Below are 22639 nucleotides of genomic sequence, written 5' to 3' on the forward strand. Positions count from 1 at the left end.
TTGGACTGTTGAGGCTGAAACTGCTGCCTCTGCTGGTTTTGGAAGACAGGAGCTCCTTGTCCTTGAGGTCTAGAGTTATTTTGCTGCCACGCCTTTGCAGTACCTCCAGGTGAAGTCCATGAAAAACCGGGATTCCTCTGACCCATTGCATTATAATTTCTCACAGCATTCACTTACTCAGTTGAGGCTTGACACTTTGTGTTAGCATGAGGCTCACTTTGTATCGAGGCTAAGGTTAGCTTCCTTATCTCTTTGGCCATAGCATCAAATTGTACCTGCACCGATGTGTTAGCATCAACCTGATGAACACCAATTGATATTCTTCTTTCATCACTCTCAAAGGGCTATTGATTTGCATCTTCAGATAACTCGTCAAGAATTGTGACTATCTCCTCTGGAGTCTTCTTCATCCAGCGTTCATTTCCGCTATGTTAACACTTGACACTTTCTAACAATCTCCTTAAACCTCTCCCATGCTTCAAAAACAGTTTCATTCTCTTTCTGGCAGAAGTTATGGATTTCTCTTCTAAACTTGCCCGTTTTAGCTGAGGAGAAATATTTATCAAGAAATTTTCGGGTCATCTCCTCCCAAGTTCTAATTGATCCCGTGGGCAAGATCCGAAGCCACTGCTTAGTATCATCTTTGAGTGTGAAGGGGAATGTCCTTAGATACACTACATCTTGTAACACACCATTGTATTGAAAGGTGTTCATAATCTCCTCGAAGTCCATTAGATGTGTATTTGGATTTTCGTTTGGCTTCCCTATGAAGACACAACAATTCTGAAGGGTTTGGAGCAACCCTTGCTTCAACTCGAAATTGTTTGCTGCAATTGGATTTGGTCTAACACTTGATATGCCTTGATTGTAGACCGGTCTAGTATAATCGCCAAGTGGTCTCCCAAGCATAGGAGCTATATTCCCGAACTGGTCTGCACTCAAGGGTTGATTTTGAGCAATTCTACGACCCCTCTCTTCTTCATAGATAATATGTGCATCTCTGATAGCTGCTTCCTTAGCATCCTATGCAGCTTGTTCTCATCGTTGGGCTGCTTCTCTTGCAGTCAAACCAATATTATCATCATCGTTTTCTAGTCATAGTTTCTTTGGTTGAGTATTTCCCAACCTTTTCTAACGTCTCGGTGAGATTTCTCTCCTTCCTCGACTGTCGTAGTTGTTTATCAATTTCTGGCTCGTATGGTAGCACTTCTTTAGCAGAAGCTCGAGTCATGCACTAACCTCAACCTGTAACCTGCGCACAGTCAAAGAGCACCAAACGTAAAAAGAAAAAAATAAAAAAATAAATAACAGTGATGAGAACTATTAAAGAAGAAAAGTGAAGCACAAAAGAAGAAGAAGAGAAGGGAACGATGATTTTTTTTAGCCGTAGTAGAAGTGAAGAAGAAAACAAAGTTCAGAATGTTCTAAAGGGTCCCAACAAAGTTATACTTTATAAAGACCTAAATAAATATAAAGAGTAATTTAACCCCCCACAACAGTCCATGACCCAATGTGCACGTGCGACAACTAATAAACTACAAAGTTTTGTCTTTGTAAAATGTTTTTTTTTTAAAAATAAAAATAAAAATATATACACTAAGTATTGTTTATGAAGAGGGGAAAAAATACTAAGACTTACAATATTATGTGAGACTCCAATGAAGCATTGGAATTCCAAATTATTTTTAAAAAAAATTAAAAGTAACTTAAAGTCTTCCAAAATACGTGAGGTTTAAACTAATAGGATTTTAAATCCTTAGAATAATAAAATACTAAGTAGTTTTTTTTATTTATGCATTGCTATATTGCTTGAAACATATAGTATAAGTATATTTAAATGTTTATTATTTTTATGTATTAATGATGAATAATATTCTAAAATTTAGTCACACACACACACACACACACACACACACACACACACACACACACACACACACAAATATATATATATATATATATATATATATATATATATATATATTTGTGTGTGTGTGTGTGTGTGTATTATTTAGATGAAAAAATTACTAATTTATAAGTAAAAGGTAAAAATCTTTTTTTTTTTTTCAAATTTACAATTAGAGAAAAAGAAAAAAACTTGAAAGAGTGTGTGACTACACATGTTTTTATATGTAATAGACTTACTAATTTAAGACCTTATTAGTCATTTTGTCCCGGTTTAAATATAAACCAACAAATTTACGTTTGAATGAGTAATCAACCAGTTACTTAGGTATATCGATCACCATGGTGTTACTCCTGTACAGGTGACTCTATTTTTGTAGAGGCCTTCATGAGATGCTGTTGTTGTACATTAACCTGGATATTGACTAGGTCAATTAATTAAGCATTTAATTACCCAAATCTATGTCGGGGTTATGAGACTCCATTGCTTCTCCCTCAATGGCTATAGGTCTTGTATCTTAGTTTTGAGTTTAACGTCGTCAACTCGACTTATTAATTGCAGAATTCATCAGTCTATCAAAGTAACCGATGGATGTTGCTCAAAGTGTCCTCCAAAGTGCAATTTTAGCCTGTGACCATTTACCTTAAACTTGTCTCCTCCATTTTTTTTATTGAATTTCAATTGTCCCGTATGGAATAACACCAATAACATTGTAAGGACCTATCCACCTGGATTTTAATTTTTGCTGAATTTTAATTGTCCCGTATGGAGTAACACCAATAACATTGTAAGGACCTATCCACCTGGATTTTAATTTTCCTGGTAATAACTTGAGTCGGGTATTGTAAATAAGTACATGATCTCCAATTTTGAAACTCTTTGGTCGGATCAATTTGTCATGCCATATTTTTATTTTTTCTTTGAAAATTTTAGCATTTTCATAGGCTCCCAATCTTAGTTCTTCCTATTCATTAACCTGAATAAATAGCTTTTTACCAACGGAGGTTAAATCAAAGTTCAATGATTTCAATGCCCAAAAAACTTTATGTTCTAATTCTACAGGCAAATGACAAGTTTTTCCAAAGACTAATCTATACGGAGATATTCCAATTGGCGTTTTAAAGGCTGTTCGGTACGCCCATAATGCATCATCCAATTTTAAATCCCAGTCTTTTCTTGAGATTCCAACCATTTTTTCAAGAATTTTTTTTAACTCGCGGTTGGAAACCTCAACTTGCCCTTGAGTTTCAGCATGATATGGTGTTCCTGTTTTGTGATTCACATTATATTTTGACAATAAAGCAGAAAATTGCCTATTGATAAAATGAGTTCCTTGGTCACTAATGATGACTCGTGGTATGCCAAATCTGATAAAAATATTTTTCTAAGAAAATTGCACATTGTACGAACATCATTCTTTCTTGTGGGGATGGCTTCAACCCATCTTGACATGTAATCCACAACCACAAGGATATATTCTAAAGAGTGAGAAGAAGAAAAAGGACCCATAAAATTCTATTCCCCAAACATTAAATATTTCACATACTTGTATTGACTGCAGTGGCATCTCATCTCTCTTGGTGATATTACCTGTTCTCCGACACCTGTCACATTGTGCTACATATGCTCGGGCATCTTTAAAGAGTGTGGTCCAGAAGAATCCGGCTTCTAAAACTTTAAAAGTCGTTCGATTTGCTGCATAATGTCCTCCAATTGCTCCATCATGACATTGATATAAAATTTTATTCATCTCTTCTTCAGGTACACACCTTCTAATGATATTGTCTGTACAATATTTAAATAAGTAAGATTCATCCCACGGATAATACCTTTTATCAGATATAAGCTTTTTTCTTTGCTGGTAAGAGAAATTTTGCGGTATTCACTTTTCAACCGAGTAGTTCGCGATATCTGCAAACTAGGGTGGTTGAGTCACAATTGTGTCAACTAAAAAAATATGTTCATCAGAAAATTCTTCTTTTATCTCATTAAACTCAAGGGGAGGATTTTCTAATCTAGACAAATGGTCATCTACTTGGTTCTCTGTCACTTTTTTGTCCTTTATCTCGAGGTTAAATTCTTGAAGAAGTAAAATCCATCTTAATAATCTCGGTCGAACATCTTTCTTAGATAAGAGGTATTTTAAAGTTGCACGATCAGTAAAAATAGTGACCCTGGTTCCTATCAAATAGGACCGAAACTTATCAAAAGCAAACACTACTGCTAGTAACTCTTTTCCTATCGTGGCATAATTCACTTGAGTCTCACTAGTGTCCTACTAGCATAGTAAATGGGACGAAAAACCTTATCCTTTCTTTGGCCTAAAACAACTCCAATTGCTGTAGCACTAGCATCACACATGACCTTAAAAGGTTGGTTCCAATCAAGGGACACAACTACAAGTGCAGTTGATAATTTTTTCTTAAGGGTTTCAAACGCTTTCACACAGTCACCTGAAAAATCAAACTTAATGTCATTCATCAAGAGGTTAGTCAAAGATTTAATTAGTAGTGTTTTGCACTTATTATGTATATTATACTGTGTAGGAGTGATTCCGAATTATTTAGATGTTGCGGAGCAAATTTGAGCTAATTGGAGCTTTAAAGTCTGAGTAGAAGCCCAGAAGATTAAACCGGGATCGCGTTCGGGGGTCAAGGACCACGTCCGGATGTCAAAATTTGGAGAAACAAAGTTACTCGAAGAAAATAGCACAGCCGCACCGTATGAGGCATAGCATGGGATGGCGCGGTAGCACATATTATGCCAGAAATTTATTTTCACATCGTTCTGGAATTCTCCACAAGCGTGCCACATGGGGCGGCGCGACATGCGGTGCTCTAGTACAAAAATGCTAGAGTATCTTCATATTTTCGCTAAAAAAAGGTATTTTCGTCCGGGGTTTATTGGGGATGGCTTAAATACACGGGGAAACACCATTTTCGAAACTTTTGACACATTTTTGTCCGAAGGAGGCAAAGGAGACTAAGGAAGAGTTGGAAGAACACAAGCACAAGGATTTCATCATTCCTTCCTCACTCAAGATCCGGGTTTGGATTGAATTTATGTTTTCTTATACTTTAGTTTCATTTGTGAAGAACTTCTCCATGTCTATGGAGTAGATCCTTTTGGGTTTTGATGGATTTGGTGTATTGATGATTGTTTGTGGATTATAACTCTATTTTTATGTATTTGAATCATTTTTGGAAGACTTAATTATTGCATCTATGTTCACTTGTTCTTGTAATCGAAAGAGGCATAACTTGTGATATCTTTGCATTATATTATTGATTGAGATCATAGATTCTTCTAAGTAATCGAAAGAGGCTAGTTGAATCATTGATTAAATCTAGTTAGGAGAATAATCGAATGAGGTTTTCCTAAAGACCAATCCATTACGCATTCTTGCATATCTTCACAAAGCTTAAATTGGTTCATATTGTGAGGTTGAGACTTAATCGAGAGAGGAGTTTCTACTAAACAATTGTACTGATAATTAAGTGAATTCGAGAGACTCACTTGAACATTAGAAGTGAATTATCTAGAGTTAAATCCCAGACAATTATCTTGCACCTATCCTGACAAAATCCCATTTTCTCCCATTGATATCTTCCTTTGCTCAGTCCTTGCTTCGATTGTCATTAGTCAATTAGCTCTAGATTCTTAATTAATTTTATTATTAATCATATAAATCTCAATTGTTGATCCTCCTGGATAGCAATCTAGCTAAACACTTTGAGAACACTGTTTAAACTCAATCCTTATGTACACGATATTATACTATACTATCTTTGACTAGTGAGCACAATTTAAGTGTGTGTTTTGCGCTCGTCAAATTTTGGCACTGTTTTCGGGGATTGGCAATCAATAGTATTTGAAATAGTTTGTAGTGCTAATTCAGGAATTATTTTTTTATTTTTATTTTTAAGTTTTGTTATGTTAACTTCTCTTCAAGATTTCTCTTGTTGAAGAAATATTGAAGAGCATATTCTTGATGCTGAACTCTAAATGTTGTAAAGATGGAGTATAAGCAGCCTAAAAAAATGATTAAAGAGTTAGCAGCTGAATATTGTTAGCGGTCTGCTACGTGTTTTAAATGCGGTGGAAATCATCTATGGGTTGATTGCCAAGCAGGTAAGTATTCTTTCTATGGTTCATCTTTTGAACACTCTCACTTTGTCTCTAGTCCGTACAGGTATGAGGATTCATATGGGCACAATTCTGACTTTGGTTGGGATGAATACCCTTATTATGACTGTAATGAAAACAAAGTGAGACAACCATCTCAAGGGGAGAATGGTAGTTTAGAAGAGCTTATGTATAAGTTCATAAATAAGGTGGAAGAGAGATTTACACAAGATGATGAAGTCATTAACAACCTAATAATGCAAGTGAGTCAAATAGTACACTTTCAGAAAGTTCATTGCATTGTGATGGTGAATATATGGAGGAAATACCCGGTGAGAATGAGCCTACCCGAGATGATGAACATCTACAGAGAGAGTTTTCCACTCTGCAAGAGGACTCTGTTTCAACTGAAATGATTAAAAATGAGGCTTTGGTTGATTATGAAGCAATTCAAGAAGAGTTCAAACCCCCATCCATCTATCCACAATTGCAATTTTTAGTAGAAGAAAATGAGGAACAAAGGGTATTGGACTTACCAAAGGAGTACTCACATGACTTTTCTTCTTCAATTTCTTATTCTAACCTTGATCATTTGGATTTTATTTTTGGGGATTTACAGAAATATGGATGGATTGATCTTGTAAATGAATGTACAAACAAGCTGAGTATGATCCTACAAGAACAATCCACCACTCAAAATGAGGCCAAGAAAGAAAGAAAAGAGCAGGTCTTTCAAATATCCCTAAAGGACTTTGGCCTGATGAGCTCCATAAAGAATCTCGAGGAGCGAAAATGAAAAATGAATTCAGAATTAGGGGTGGAGTTCACAAGTTCTCGGAAACGGAATGTCACAACCCAAAATCCGTTAAAGGTCGTGATGGCGCCGGACTCCACTGTCAGGTAAGCCAACACTAAATAGTTAATTAAATCCTCATTTTAATATTTTTGAAATCATAAATTTTCTTCAATTTAACTAGTAAAAGATGAATTTTTACAGAATAATTAACAATGTTTTCCAAATTTCAATGTTGAACACCCCATACTCATCCCAGAACCCGGTGTCACAAGTGCATGAGCATTTTCTAGGAATTTAAAATAAAATACAATAACTGTCCGAAATACAACTTTGGACAGGAAGACAATACAATACTCTGAAGGAGACTCTGCTGGTTGCGGGTCGTACATAAGCTGCAGCTCACTTAAATCCCTGTAACGACCGCGCCTCTACGCCCACAAGGCCACTAGTCATATATGTACCTGCACAAAACGTGCAGCAAGTATAGTATGAGTACGTAAATCAACGCGTACCCAGTAAGTATCCCATCTAACCTTGAAGAAGTAGTGACGATGGGTCGACTCGGACACTTACTATGGGCTATAATCAATATACCAATGATATGATAAATTATGGAGTTTTATGAAGCAGCGGTAAACACAATAACATGAGACAGGTAAATAGTTCTCTTGTTAATAGGGGATTTCCAAATTTATTTTCATCTTTTAACAATTTATATCTCCGGCCAATGAGGCCATATCAATTTATCAATTTATCTCAGACTAGGGAGGCAACATCGTTATTTATAAATTTCAAGGCAAACAATACAAGCATGCACAAATCATGCTGAGGTCGTACGATCCAATACAATAAATATTTAAACTGTGCACTACCAGAGGATCGAATGACGCGAACCATAGATGCATCTATTTACTACTGAGGTGCTCGGCCCGATCCACAAATAATAATTATTTTTAAGAAAACACAAGTTTCTCATTTACAGTCAAATATCTTATACAAACCTTTAAGTAAGTGAATTTAACTTTATACAATTATTTTATCAATTTCTATCATGACTAGGTGATTATATTAGCAAGTAAGGGCACAAACATTCCAAGTATAGCATGATACGGGTCCTAAACAACCCGGACAATAGCATAATAGTAGCTACGTACGGACTCTCGTCACCTCGTACGTACGTAACCCCCACAATTAGATACAAACCTTTATTTAATTCACCTATGGGGTTAATTCCCTCTTACAAGTTTAGAAAGGAGACTTACCTCGCTCCGAAGTTCATAACCGGCTCCCAAGACATTCAATCAACTCAAATCGATGCCCAACGCTCCAAAACTAGCCAATAAATGAGCAAATCCATAAATATATGCTCTAATACTCATTATAACCCAATTTATAACAATTCCCAACTTCGTTCGAAAAGTCGATAAAAATCATCCTCGGGCCCACCTGCCCGAATTCCGAAAATTTTTAAAGATAAACTTTACCCATAACCCCACGAACTCAAATATATAATTTAATCTCCATTTCATGCCCAATTTCGTTATCAAAATTCAAGAATACCAATTTCTAGGTTTCCTACCAAAACCCCACAATTTCTATAAATTTCCATGTCTAAATCCATATATAAACCATGTATTTAACTCACAATGTGCGGGAATTACTTACCTCATAATAGATGATGAAATTTCCTCTTCAAAAGCTCCAAAAATCGCCCAACCAAAATGAAATGTGGAGGAAAATGGTCAAATCCCGTATATAAAACTTCACTGCCCAGGTCCGCCCTTCTTCGCGATCGCGGAAAGACCATCGCGATTGTGAAGTCCAAAGACACACTGTCCTTAAATTTCCTCTACGCATTCGCATTCGTGAACTCACTGCTTCGCGTTCGCATACCCAGCCTCACGTTCGCATAGGCCAAACATCCTCAGGTCCAGTCCAAATTTCTTCTACGCATTCGCGACTCCCCACTCGCGTTCGCGTAGGTTCCTCAAGTTCTTCACCGCGTTCGTGTCCTCAAGAATGCGTTCGCATAAGGCGAAAATCCATGGTCCATCAAATCCTTCTTCGCGATCGCGTACATCCACCCGCGATCGCGATGCACAACACCAGACACCCCAAACAAATCTACGCTATCGCGGACTTCCTATCGCGATCGCGTATAAGGAAACCAACAACAGCCATGACAGCAACTTCAGCAGATCCCCCGAGTCGAATTTCAATCTGTTAACCATCCAAAATCCACCCGAAGCCCTTGGGACCCCAACCAATCATACCAACCAGTCCCATAACATATTACGAACTTGCTCGAGCCTTCAAATTACATCAAACAATATCAAAATTATGAATCGCACCCCAATTCAAACTTAATGAACTTTGAAACTTCAAACTTATATAATTGATGCCGAAACCTATCAAATTACGTCCGATTGACCTCAAATTTTGTACACAAGTCACATTTGACATTACGGACCTACTCCAACTTCCGGAATCGGATTCCGACCCCAATATCAAAAAGTCCACTTCCGGTCAAACTTCTCAAAAACCTTCAAATTTCTAGCTTTAGCCTAATGACTCCAAAATGACCTCCGAATCCACTTTCGGACGCGCTCCCAAAATTAAAATCACCATACGGAGTTATTCCAAAGCTCGGAATCCCAAACGGACATCGATAACATTGAACTGCACCTCAACCCAAAATTATAAAATTCTTCCAAAATGCCAACTTCCACAATAGGCGCTGAAACGCTCCCCGGTCATCCAAAACTCGATCCGAACATACGTCCAAGTCCAAAATCATCATACGAACCTGTTGAAATCTTCAAATCCCAATTTCGAGATTATTTACTCAAAAATCCAACCTTAGTCAATTCTTCCAACTTAAAGCCTCCGAAATGAGAATTATTTTTTAAAACCAACTCTGAACTTCCGAAATTTTACTTCCGACCACGCGTACCAGTCATAATACCTGAAGTGAAGTTGCTCATGGCCTAAAACTGCTGAACGATGCGCTAGATCTCAAAACGACCGATCAGGTCGTTACACAGAAAAAGTTCAGGAGAGTTTTCTTTACCTCTTGCTTTTTATTTGTGTGTTATAGGGACATGCCATAATTTAAAGTGTGGGGTGGGGATGTAAATATGTAAATAACTGTTTGTTTTCGTTTCTTGTGTGTGTTTTCGTTTCTTTTGATTGAAATTTTTAAAGTCGAAAAACAAAATTATTTTCTTTAGGTAGTATAATAATTCCCCCTTGGTTTTTATTTGTGCCGCGGTTCTCTTCCAAGGGTTTTTTTTGAACCAGGAGTAGTTAGTTTTTTTTTTAGGAGTGGGAAACCTTGTGCTGTGATTTGAAAAGAAAGCAATATCTCTTGACTATATTATGCCTTGAGAATAGTAAGTGCTTTAGTTGTGACACTTAGGCTCAATTTTTGACTATTGTATAAGCACCTTAAATTATATGATCTTAACATTGCTTAACTACTTTGATTAGAGTGTCTTGATGAGTCCTATCCTGAGTGAGTTTTGTGCCATGTGTGTGTGAGATTTTATGTATTATGTGCATTGCATTTGATGTCTTGAACTTGCCCGGTGTATTTGCAAAGCGAATAATAGTTTTATTCAGTCTAGGAAGTGATATAGGCATTTCTTTATTGATCTAGTTATACGTTGTACCCACCTAATTATTATGTATCTTAGTTAACCCCTTTGATCCTGTAATCTTGTTTCTTTGGCAACCACATTACAAGCCTTACCCATTTTACCCCTCGTGAGCACTTGAAATTGTTATGAACTTTGTAAAAGTTAAAGTGTGGGGTGTTGGTTGGCTTTTGAGTGGAACTAATGAATTAAGGAGAAAAGTGCACTAATTTAAAAAAATAAGAGTCACGTGAATTGAAAAAAATATAGTTGCATTATTGTGCAAATATTCATTGATTGTGGTAACTTTTGATATATGTGTGCTTAAGGAAGTGGGGAGTTGACATATATTGATGTAAGGGTGGAGTTATGGTTTAACAAAAGTATGGGATTTTGAACGGCCAATTGTATGTATTAAAGTGCTTAGGGAGGTGTAGTCAATATATCTAATGTATCCTACCCGTACCGCAGCCTACATTACAACCAAATAAAGTCCTGCTTGATCCTTGACTGAATAAGCTCAATTAGTAGAGTAGTACTGTAATGACTTGGCCAGTCGTTTCGAGAGTTATAGCCCTGTTTTTCCTATTTCTGCTTCCTTTTATATTTTTCAGCTACATTATGATATATCGGGTTAGTTGGTTCAGGTCCGGGGTGCTTTCGGAGTGGATTGAGACACTTAGTCTCTAAAGTAGAAGCTTAAGTTGGAAAAGTCAACCGGACATTGACTTATATATAAATGACCTCGGATTTGAATTTTGATGGTTCAGTTAGCTCTGTTAGGTGATTTTGGACTTAGAAGCGCGTCCGGAATGTGATTTGGAGGTCCGTGGTAGAATTAGGCTTGAATTGGCGAAAGCTAGAATTTTGGCGATTTTGGCCGGCAGTGAAAATTTTGATATCGGGGTCAGATTGGATTTCTGGAAGTTGGAGTAGGTTAGTGGTGTCATTTCAGACATGTGTGCAAAATTTGAGGTCATTCAAATATGATTTGGTAGGTTTCGGCATCGTTGGTGGAATTCGAAAGTTTAGAAGTTCTTAGGTTTGAATCCGGGGGTAATTTAGTGTTTTGATGTTATTTTGAGTGATTAGAAGGTTCGACTAAGTTTGTATGATGTCATGGGACATGTTGGTATGTTTGGTTGAGGTCCCGAGGTTCTCTGGTGAGTTTCGGGTGGTTAACGGATCATTCTTGACCTTGGTGAGATTGCTGATATCTGCTGCTGCATTCTTCTGGTTTCCTATTTCGCGATCGCGAGTGGGCTCTCGCGTTCGCGAAGAGTATTTTATGAGTGGTGAATTTTTGTTCTATGCGTTCGCGAAGCGGATAACGCGAACGCGAACGCGAACGCGAAGGTGTGGTCTGCGTGTGCATCGCGAATGCGGGAAAAGGGTTGCGTTCGCGAAGAGGAGTGAGGCAGTTGGGGACCCCAGGTCCTTGTTCTACGCGTTCGCGAGGTGGTGGTCGCGTTCGCGAAGGTTTGAGCTAGTAAGCATCGCGTTCGCCAGGCATGTGTCGCGTTCGCGAAGGATAAAATCTGGGCAGGCAGTGTTAAATTTCAAAATCGAGGGTTTGAACCCATTTTTCATATTTTGAGCTTAAGACCACGGATTTAGGCGATTTGTGAAGGGATTTTCAGGGAGTTGATTGGGGTAAGTGTTTCTCACTTGGTTTTGGTTAAATTCCATGATTATATCTTGATTTATATCATCTAAATTGTGATTTGGGGTGAAAATTTGGTGAAAAAGTGGAAGAGTTCTTGAGATGGAATTTTGAGGTTTTGAAGGAGATTTTGTTGTCGGATTTGAGTAAATTTGATATGACTAGACTCGTGAGTGAATGGGCTTTCGGGTTTTGTGACTTTTGTTGAATTTTGAGACGTGGGCTCGGGGTCGGGTTTGGGCCGACTTCGGATTTTGGCTATAATTTGGTATTTTTCTTGTGGAATTGATCCCTTTAGCCTATTTTGATCGTATTGTATTGCTTGTGGCTAAATTCGGGACGCTCGGAGGCCGATTCGAGAGGCAAGGGCATTGCGGAGTAGAGATTTGCTCGAATTGAGGTAAGTAACGATTGTAAATCTGGTTCTAAGGGTATGAAACCCCGGGATTTTGTATCATTTTACTATTTGGATGTGGCGCACAAGCTAGGTGACGGGCGTGTGGGCGTGCACCATTGGGGATTGTGACTTGGTCTGTCCCGTATCAACTGTAAAGTTGAATATTTTGTTGAAACTATATGATTCTTATGTGCTTTAGAAAGAATTTTTGTAAGTCAGGCTGGATGTCATGTTTAGGCCTTATGCCAGTGCTGTTTGGACCCTTAGAGGTCTTTTCTTACTATCCTCTCATTGGTTTTGATTAAAAATCTATACTCAGTCATATTTATACATATTTACAACATAACTCAGTCTCTATTACTCTATTTTGATGCATCGTATAAATGTTGCTTGGGCTGAATACTTTGTTTTCTGAGAGCCCGAGAGGCTGGAGAGGTTTATGACTGAGTGAGGTCGAGGGCCTGATTTGTGAGGATATTTATGGGATCGGGCTGCACGTTGAAACATGTTTGATATAGGCTGAGGGCCTCATTGATTTATGCCAAGATTGGCTTGATATAGCGTTTGGGCTGAATGAGCCCCTCCGGAGTCTGCACATACCCCCAGTGAGCGCAGGTACCTACTGAGTGCGAGTGCCGAGTGCCGAGTGCTGAGTGACATGGAGGCATGAGTGATGGTGAGGTCTGCCCGAGGGGCTGTATACGAGTGATTGTAAGGTTGCTCGAGGGGCTGTATATGAGTGATGTTGCCCAAGGGGCTGATTATGATTTCATTATTTTTGCTCACCTTTGCATTGAGCCTTTATTTGAAAACTGTTAAAAGATGTCTTTAAATGATTTTACTGGAGCTGGATTTAAAAGAGCTGATTTGATTCAAACTCTGATTTTAAAAGCATGTTGTAGTTTACTGAATTTTTGTAATATGAACTTTACTTGCATTATTGCTCATCACTACTTCTCAGTCTTTATTTACTGTTGTTACTTACTGAGTTGGCGTACTCACGTTACTCCCTGCACCCTGTGTGCAGATCCAGGCGTATCTGGACAGGGTAGCGGCTGTTGATTTTTTCGGTTGCAGATTTTCTCGGAGATAGCAAGGTAGCTGTCTGGTGATCGCAGCCCTGCTCTTCTCTCTTTTATCTTCCTTTAGTTATATTTAGCTATTTTCCAGACTATATTGGTCTCGATATTGTCAGACAAATTGTAGTAGATGCTCATGACTAGTGACACCCCGATGTCGGACTTTTCTTTTCCGCACTTTTGTTTTGATTTGAACTTCTTTACGAAGGTTTTTATGTTAAATAGCCTTGAAATTATCTTTGAAATGAAAATATCAGTTTGTTTTGAAAATGAGTCGGATTTCCTAGTTCTACGATAGGCGCCATCACGACATGGTTAGTTTGGGTCGTGACAAGTACACTACGGGCAAGTTTGTGGTACATTTTTTGTAGTGCATGAATTTCATTTCTCAGAGTGAGTTAATTCTTTCTATCTTGAATTCCTATATGTTCTTGAATTTTATTGTGTGTGGAACTACTCTCTATTGTTGTGTGAGGGCACTTGATTCATGAAGGAAAGGTAATGTCATTAACCTCTGTGTTAGAGTAAGTGAGCAGGTTGTGAAAAATGTGTGGTGCTGTTGAGTCAGCCCTTGAGGCGAGGATGTTACAGTATTGTGTTTAATCTGTTCCAGTATATTTGGTGTGATGAGTTAGGAGAGTTGTTTAAAAAGGTCATGTCTATGTGAAGTATAGTTTAATTGCTCGAGGACGAGCAATTGTTTAAGTGTAGGGTGTTGATGGTAGGCTATAATCCCGTATTTTAGTCGCTTATTGCACTCTAATTCACTACACTCTACTTATGTTAAGCTTAATTAGTAATGTTTTGCACTTATTATGTGTTTTATGCCGTGTAGGAGTGATTTCGAGTTATTTAAATGTTGCGGAGCAAATTCGAGCTAATTGGAGCTTTGAAGTCTGAGTAGAAACCCAAGGGATTAAACCGGGATCGCGTTCGGGGGTCGAGGACTACGTCCGGATGTCAAAATTTGGGGAAACAAAGTTACTCGAAGAAAATAGCACAGCTGCGCCGCATGGGGCGACGCGGCAGTGCATATTATGCCAAAAATTGATTTTCAAATCGTTCTGGAATTCTCCACAAGCGCGCCGCATGGGGCGGCACGGCATGCGACGCGCTAGTACAAAAATGCTAGAGTATCTTCCCATTTCCGCTAAAAAAAGTATTTTCGTCCGGGGTTTATTGGGGGATGGCTTAAATACACGAGAAAACACTATTTTCGGAACTTTTGACATGTTTTCGACCAAAGGAGGCCAAGGAGGCTAAGGAGGAGTTGGAAGAACACAAGCACAAGGATTTCATCATTCCTTCCTCACTCAAAATCCGGGTTTGGATTGAATTTATATTTTCTTATACTTTAGTTTCATTTGTGAAGAACTTCTCCATGTCTATGGAGTAGATCCTTTTGGGTTTTGATGGATTTGGTGTATTGATGATTGTTTGTGGATTATAACTCTATTTTTATGTATTTGAATCATTTTTGGAAGATTTAATTGTTGCATCTATATTCACTTGTTCTTGTAATCGAAAGAGGCATAACTTGTAATATCTTTACATTATATTATTGGTTGAGTGCATAGATTCTTCTAAGTAATCAAATGAAGCTAGTTGAATCATTGATTAAATCTAGTTAGGAGAATAATCGAATGAGATTTTTCTAAAGACCAATCCATTACGCATTCTTGCATATCTTCACAGAGCTTAAATTGGTTCATATTGTGAGGTTCAGACTTAATCGAGAGAGGAGTTTCTACTAAATAATTGTACTGATAATTAAGTGAATTCGAGAGACTCACTTGAACATTAGAAGTGAATTATCTAGAGTTAAATCCTAGACAATTATCTTTCACCTATCCTATCAAAACCCAATTTTCTCCTATTGATATCTTCCTTTGCTAGTCCTTACTTCGATTGTCATTAGTCAATTAGCTCTAGATTCTTAATTAATTTTATTATTAATCATATAAATCTCAACTGTTGATCCTCCTGGATAGCAATTTAGCTACAAACTACGAGAACACTATTTAAACCCAATCCTTGTGGACACGATATTATGCTATACTATCTTTGACTAGCGAGCATAATTTAAGTATGTGTTTTACTGTCACGACCCAATTTTTCTTCCGTTGGGTATCGTGATAGCACCTAGTCTTAGGGACTGGGTTGTCATGCCCCGAACCTGGGAGCGAGACCGGCACCCGGTGCCTCACCTAACTTAGCATACCAAATTGCGACTAAGGGACTCTGAACATATAATGTCATAATTTGGCCATGGGGCCACCTTGCAAGACAATTTGCGAAGCAAAATATAAAACTGAATGGAAACTAGTGTTGACTAAACATCAATATAAAGTTTGGGCCGACAAGGACGTCATAACTACTACAACTGACAAACCACCAAAATATACATACCAGGCCTACAAGCCCAACATACTGTACTAACCAACAGGATATGTCCACAAGCCTCTACTGATGGATATATTGTGATCGGAACAGGGCCTCGACCTACCCATAACATATATACATACATACACAAAATGTACACGAAAACCTAGACCCAATAACTCCGAAGGACGTGGAGCTTACCGATCAGGCTGAACTCTGGAAACACCTACTGAGGAGGTCTACCCGTCTGTCTATCTGAACCTACATGCATGAAATGCAGCGTCCCCAAAAAAGGGCGTCAGTACGAAATAATGTACCGAGTATGTAAGGCAATAACATAACTAAAAACTGAAACTGAACTGATAATATAATAACTAGAAGTAACTGGGAGTCAAAGACGATCTGGAGATATACTTATCTGCTGATACTGACTCAACTCTTTCAATATAGTAAGTAAAATAAATGTCCGGCCCTATAAGGCTCGGTACGTGTAACTGCTCGGCCGTAGTAGGCTCACTCATAGGCGCTCGGCCATACTAGGCTCTGTATCTCGGCCAACTGGGCTCGCTCATAAGCGCTCGGCCACAGTAGGCTCGGTATATATATAACTTACCATCTGATCAAAGGTTTCCCAATAGGGGTCTGCCCATCGATTATAGCTCGATGGTAATAAAAATATTGTAATACTGTATATATAAATATATATATATATATATATATATATATATATATATATATATATATATATTTATATATATACCTTCTGTTCTCTTGATTGGAAGAAGATAATACTCAATTGAATATAAAGTCTCGATAAGGAATAATACTGTAACTTATAAGACTAGAATAATGTGAATAAATTCATGAATACGAACTTCTCTTTATGTCTCATTATTAACACATGTAGCTACGAGATCATGCCAAAATGAATGAAGGGCTTAGCCTTAACATATCTTATCACAATCTTTCCAATCACCAAGTTGAACTCGCCTCTTCTCACCTTAATCTACAACAATGATAATAACACTATCATTAAGTTACGAAAGGTATAACTATCGCATAACGAACGACATGCTTATTTTGTATTAAAACGGACAACATCTCCCCTATAATCCATACTTCCTCCAAATTCAAGATAGCACCAACAACACCAAAAATAACAATAACAATAATAACAACATATATACATTAGTTTCCAACCTTATGTACACCACACAATACTACAAAATAGCCCAACACACCCCAATCTCTTCATACACAAAACGACCACCGTAGTAGTGTCAATAACCCAAAAATATTACGACGAACGACCACCCCAACATCCTGCATTTATGTGGTGTTTCTCCACACCCTTGCTCCTCCAAAACTCCACAAAATAATAGTAAATCATGCAGCCCAACAGAAACACCAAACAATCCACAAAACAGTTCGCTACAAGTGAATAACTCAAACTCACGGCTTCCGCTCGCCGTCCTGTGAGTTCTTACAAATATAGAACGACTTATTATGCATATACAGCAGTAAAGAATGGATGAAAGAGAGCGGTAAACTTACCTTATTTGTTGGATAACTCAGCTCCTATCTTGGTTCTTCAAACTCTAGTCTTTACCTCCAATTAGAACTTGAAAGGGAGAGAAAATCAATTGGGGTTTGTGGGAAATTTTTGGGAGGCTTTTTGCAGAGATTAAGTCTAGTTATTTTTGCCCTATTATCATCATAATATATGAAGGGGATAGGCCTTTAAAGAGGCCTCTTTGAACGACCCGAACTGGCCCAGTTTTGGATGACCCGAACTGGCCCAGTTTTGGATTCTCGTTTAAGCAAGTAGATGACAGTATGCGCAGTCTTGCAAAATCGCCCATATCTCTCAACTCCGATATTGTATTGACAAACGGTTTAATGCGTTGGAAAATAGACGCATAGATCTTTAATTTTATGAGTGGAACACCCCATAACTCTAGGTATATTGGGAGAAAATTGTAGTTACATTTGACCCAAAGTTTCAGTAAAACTTATGAACGTAACTTGTGATGACTTTCATCGACTTTTGTTCCACCACTCGCTTGACTTCAAAACATAACACCCGACTATCATACGAATAACATAACTCATAACATAACCTCCTTATCATATTAAACACCCTGGTCTCACCCCAAAAGTACATGTTATAACGTTCCCAACTTGTCGGCTTTTGTCGAAATATTATTTTCTTCAATTCCTTTAGCTTCTAACCCTCTTTTACTTGTTGTTCATGATATTCAATATTTGTAACTTTCGAGGTAACATAATTAACTTGCTTTATATATTCTCAAAGATGATCTCATTTTTGGGTCCTACATTAGTTTGCTCACAACACAGTTTTACGTACGAAAATATAGGGTGTAACATCATTCCCCCCTTGGGAACATTCGTCCTCGAATGTTTACTTTTAGAGACTTGAAAATATTTTGCCAGAGTTTCCTCCGTATACTAGACTATAACCAACCTGCATGCAACCAGAAAATATACTATGCATGCCACACATGGCCAATGTCTATAAATAACAACACTTTGCCTCAAACAGTCGTAAATCATAAATACTAAAAGTTAGGAAATAAGAGCTTACCTGATGACCTACTAGCCTGAATAGAGTTGTGCTGTAGCATCCCATCTTGAGCTATATCTTCAGTTTGAAATAGGTGGGAGTATTTATACTTCATTTCTTCTTCCGCTTCCCATGTCATCTGTTCCATATTCTTGCTTCTCCATAAAACCTTCACGGAGGCTACCTCCTTATTTCATAGCTTGTGGATTTGTCAGTCTAGGAAGGCAACCGAAATTTCCTCGTATGACAAGTCCTCCGTAATCTGTACATCATCTGTGGGCACCACTCTGGTAGGATCACCAATGCACTTATGTAGCATAGATACGTGAAAAACCGGATGGACTGACTCCAATTCTGAGGGCAATTCTAACTCATAAGCTACTTGGCCCACTCTCCAAATGATCCTATAAGGCCTAATATACCGTGGGCTAAGCTTGCCTTTCTTGCCAAACCTTATCACACCCTTCATAGGGGATACCTTTAAGAATACCCAGTCATTAACCTCGAACTCTAAGTCTCATCGCCGCACGTCAGAATATGACTTCTGGCAACTCTGAGCTGTCAACAGTCGCTCCCGGATAAGCTTTACTTTCTCTATGGCTTGTTGAACTAGGTCTGGCCCATGTAACCCAAATTCTCTAATATCAAACCATCCTATAGGAGATCTGCATTTACGCCCATACAAAGCCTCGTACTGAGCCATCTGGATACTGGAGTGGTAACTGTTATTATATGCAAACTCGATAAGAGGTAGATGTTCATCCCAACTTCTTTTAAAATCCAACACACATGCTCGTAACATATCTTCGAGCGTCTGAATTGTATGCTCGGCTTGTCCATCAGTCCGTGGATGAAAAGTTGTGCTGAGATTCACCTAAGTCCCTAGACCTCTCTGAAATGACCTCCAAAAATATGTTGTAAACTGGGCCCCACGGTCAGATATAATAGATACTGGTACTCTGTGTAGCCGCACTATCTCCTTAATATATAACTTTGCATAATCGTCTACTGTATATGTAGATCTGACCGGTAGGAAATGAGCTGATTTTGTGAGACTATCGACTATCACCCATATAGAATCAAACTTACGATGAGAACGAGGTAAAGCCATGACAAAGTCCATGTTTATCGCCTCCCATTTCCACGTCGGGATCTCTATAGTCTGCAGTAGCCCTCCGGGTTTCTGATGCTCTGCCTTCACCTGCTGGCAACTAGGACACTGGGCGACAAACTCAGCAATGTTCTTCTTCATATCGTTCCACCAGTATACATCCTTAATGTCATGATACATCTTCGTCGACCTAGGATGAATAGAGTACCACGAATAATGTGCCTTTGACATAATCCTGTCTCGTAGCCCTGCTACATCTGGAACACACAGACGACCCCTGTATCTGAGAACCCCATCTCCCTTGAGCTCTAACAATGGATTCTTCTATTGCAGAACTCGTTCTCTCAACTCGACCAACTCTGGGTCCTCGTACTGCCTTTTCTTGACTTCAGCTATGAGAGATGATTTTGCAATGTTTTGGAGTACAACTCCACCATCGTCGAAATCTACTAACTGAACCCCCAAACAAGCCAATTGATGAATCTCTCTAGTTAATTGTCTTTTCTCTGCCTTTACATGTGCTAAGCTACCCATAGATCGACGACTTAAGGCGTCTACTACAACATTAGCTTTCCCTGGATGGTAGAAAATGTTAACATCGTAATCTTTCAATAACTCAAGCAATCGCCTCTATCACAAATTCAACTCTTTGTGCTTGAATATATATTGTAGACTTTTATGATATGTAAATACATCAACATGAACATCATATAAATAATGCCGCCATATCTTAAGTGCATGGACAACCGCAGCTAACTCGAGGTCGTGGGTTGGATAATTCTTCTCGTGCTTCCTTAACTGCCTTGAAGCATACGCAATTACCTTCCCATGTTGCATCGGGACACATCCTAACCCGACAACTGAGGCATCACAATACACGGCATAACCCTCTGTACCCTCTGGAAGTGTTAGAACTGGCGCTGAGGTCAACCTGTTCTTAAGCTCTTGGAAACTCCGCTCGCAAGCCTCCGTCCACTGAAACTTAGTTGATTTCTGCATCAACTTCGTCAATGGTGCCGAAAGGGAAGAAAAACCCTCTACGAACCTCCGGTAGTAGTTAAGCCTAGAAAGCTACCTTTTGTCGGAGTGGTAGGTCTAGGCCAAGATTTCACGGCCTCAATCTTCTGAGTGTCTACCTTTATACCTTCATCGAATACAATATGCCCCAAGAATGCTACAGACTTCAACCAGAACTCACATTTAGAAAACTTAGCATACAACTTATGATCACGGAGGGTTTGGAGTACCGCTCGCAAGTGGTCCACATGCTCATCCTCTGAACTTGAATAGACCAGAATATCATCATTAAATACTATCACGAACAAATCTAAAAATGGCCAGAATAGGCTATTCATCAAGTCCATAAATACGGCGGGTGCATTCGTCAACCCGAAGGACATGACAAGGAACTCGAAGTGGCCATATCGGGTCCTGAAGGCTGTCTTCGGAATATCTTTCTCCCGAACTCTGGCCTGGTGGTATCCCAATCTCAAATCTATCTTTGAAAAGAATCTATCCCCCTGCAACTGATCAAACAAGTCATCGATCCTTGAAAATGGATACTTATTCTTAGTACTTACCTTGTTCAGCTGCTTATAATCGATACACATCCTCAACGAGCCGTCTTTCTTCCGCACAAAGAGCACCGGTGCACCCCAAGTTGAGATACTGGGCCTGATGAAACCTTTCTCCAGCAAATCTTTTAACTGCTCCTTCAACTCCTTTAATTCGGCAGGTGCCATTCTATACGGAGGGATGGATATTGGTTGAGTTCCTGGAAGCAAATCGATGCTAAAATCAATCTCTCGCTCTAGAGGAATACCGGGAAGCTCATCTGGAAACACATCTACATACTCTTTGACTACGGGAATAGACTGAAGTGTAGGTATCTTAGCATCTGCATCTCTAACTCGCACAATATGATAAATGCACCCTTTTGCAATCATTTTCCTCGCCTTCAGATAGGAAATAAACCTACCTCTGGGTGTCGCTATATTACCTACCCATTCAAGGACTGCCTCACCCGAAAAATGAAATCTGGCTACCTTTGCTCGGCAATCAACTATGGCATAGCAAGCTGCCAACCAGTCCATGCCCATGATAGCATCAAAATCCATCATATCTAGCTCAACTAGGTCGGCAGATTTCTGACGACTACAAACTGTCACCGGACAACCTCAGTAAACCCGTCTAGCAATAATCGATACTCCGACCGGTGTAGATACCGCAAAAGGATCACTTAGTATTTCAGGCACTATACCAAACTTCCCCACGATAAATGGGGTAATATATGATAAAGTAGATCCTGGGTCTATCAAGGCATAAGCATCGTGAGAGCAAATGGTCAATATACTTGTCACAATGTCTGGTGATGACTCCTGGACCTATCGACCCGCTAAAGCATAGATACGGTTCTGATTAACACTTGAACTGGAACCTCTACCTCTGCCTCGACCTCTACCAGTTGAAGATTGAGACTCGCGCCCTGAAGGATGCACGGACATAGATGATCCTGTTGCTAAACTTGCTGGTTGTGCCATACCCCCAGAATCTCTATTTGGGCAATCTCGCATCATATGCCTCGTACGCCCACATGTATAACAAGCATCAGAGCCTGCTCGGCATTGGCCCAAGTGTCCTCTACCACAGATGTCACACCGTAGCGGAAATGACCATGTCTGCCTTGAACCTCGCTGTCACTGCAAAACGCTACGCCTATGAGCTCTCACCTGGTCCTGACTAAGTAGAGCGGTCATACCTGTAACCCTGTAACTGAGGTGGCGGAGGCCTAGGTGGCCGTCCGAAGTACTGGGGCCTATAACTACCCTGAGACTGCTCCTGAGACCTGGGAAATCTCATCTTCTTACGCTGCCCTTGCTCAGTCCTCTTTGTACCCTGCTGTCGACGCCTACCCCTCTCTGTATTCTGAGTGAATGCCTGAATCCGGGAGATATCCATATT

General features: G+C 39.1%; 1 non-coding gene across 1 annotated transcript; it reads left to right on the forward strand.

The window, feature by feature from the left end:
* Positions 1 to 428: 428 nt before the first annotated feature.
* Positions 429 to 534, forward strand: LOC142177748 (small nucleolar RNA R71). Its single transcript, XR_012706306.1, has one exon. It is a non-coding gene; the product is annotated as a small nucleolar RNA R71 (small nucleolar RNA).
* The last annotated feature ends 22105 nt before the right edge of the window (positions 535 to 22639 follow it).

This window comes from Nicotiana tabacum, chromosome 23 (assembly GCF_000715075.1).
Source record: "Nicotiana tabacum cultivar K326 chromosome 23, ASM71507v2, whole genome shotgun sequence".
Taxonomy (NCBI): Eukaryota; Viridiplantae; Streptophyta; class Magnoliopsida; order Solanales; family Solanaceae; genus Nicotiana; species Nicotiana tabacum.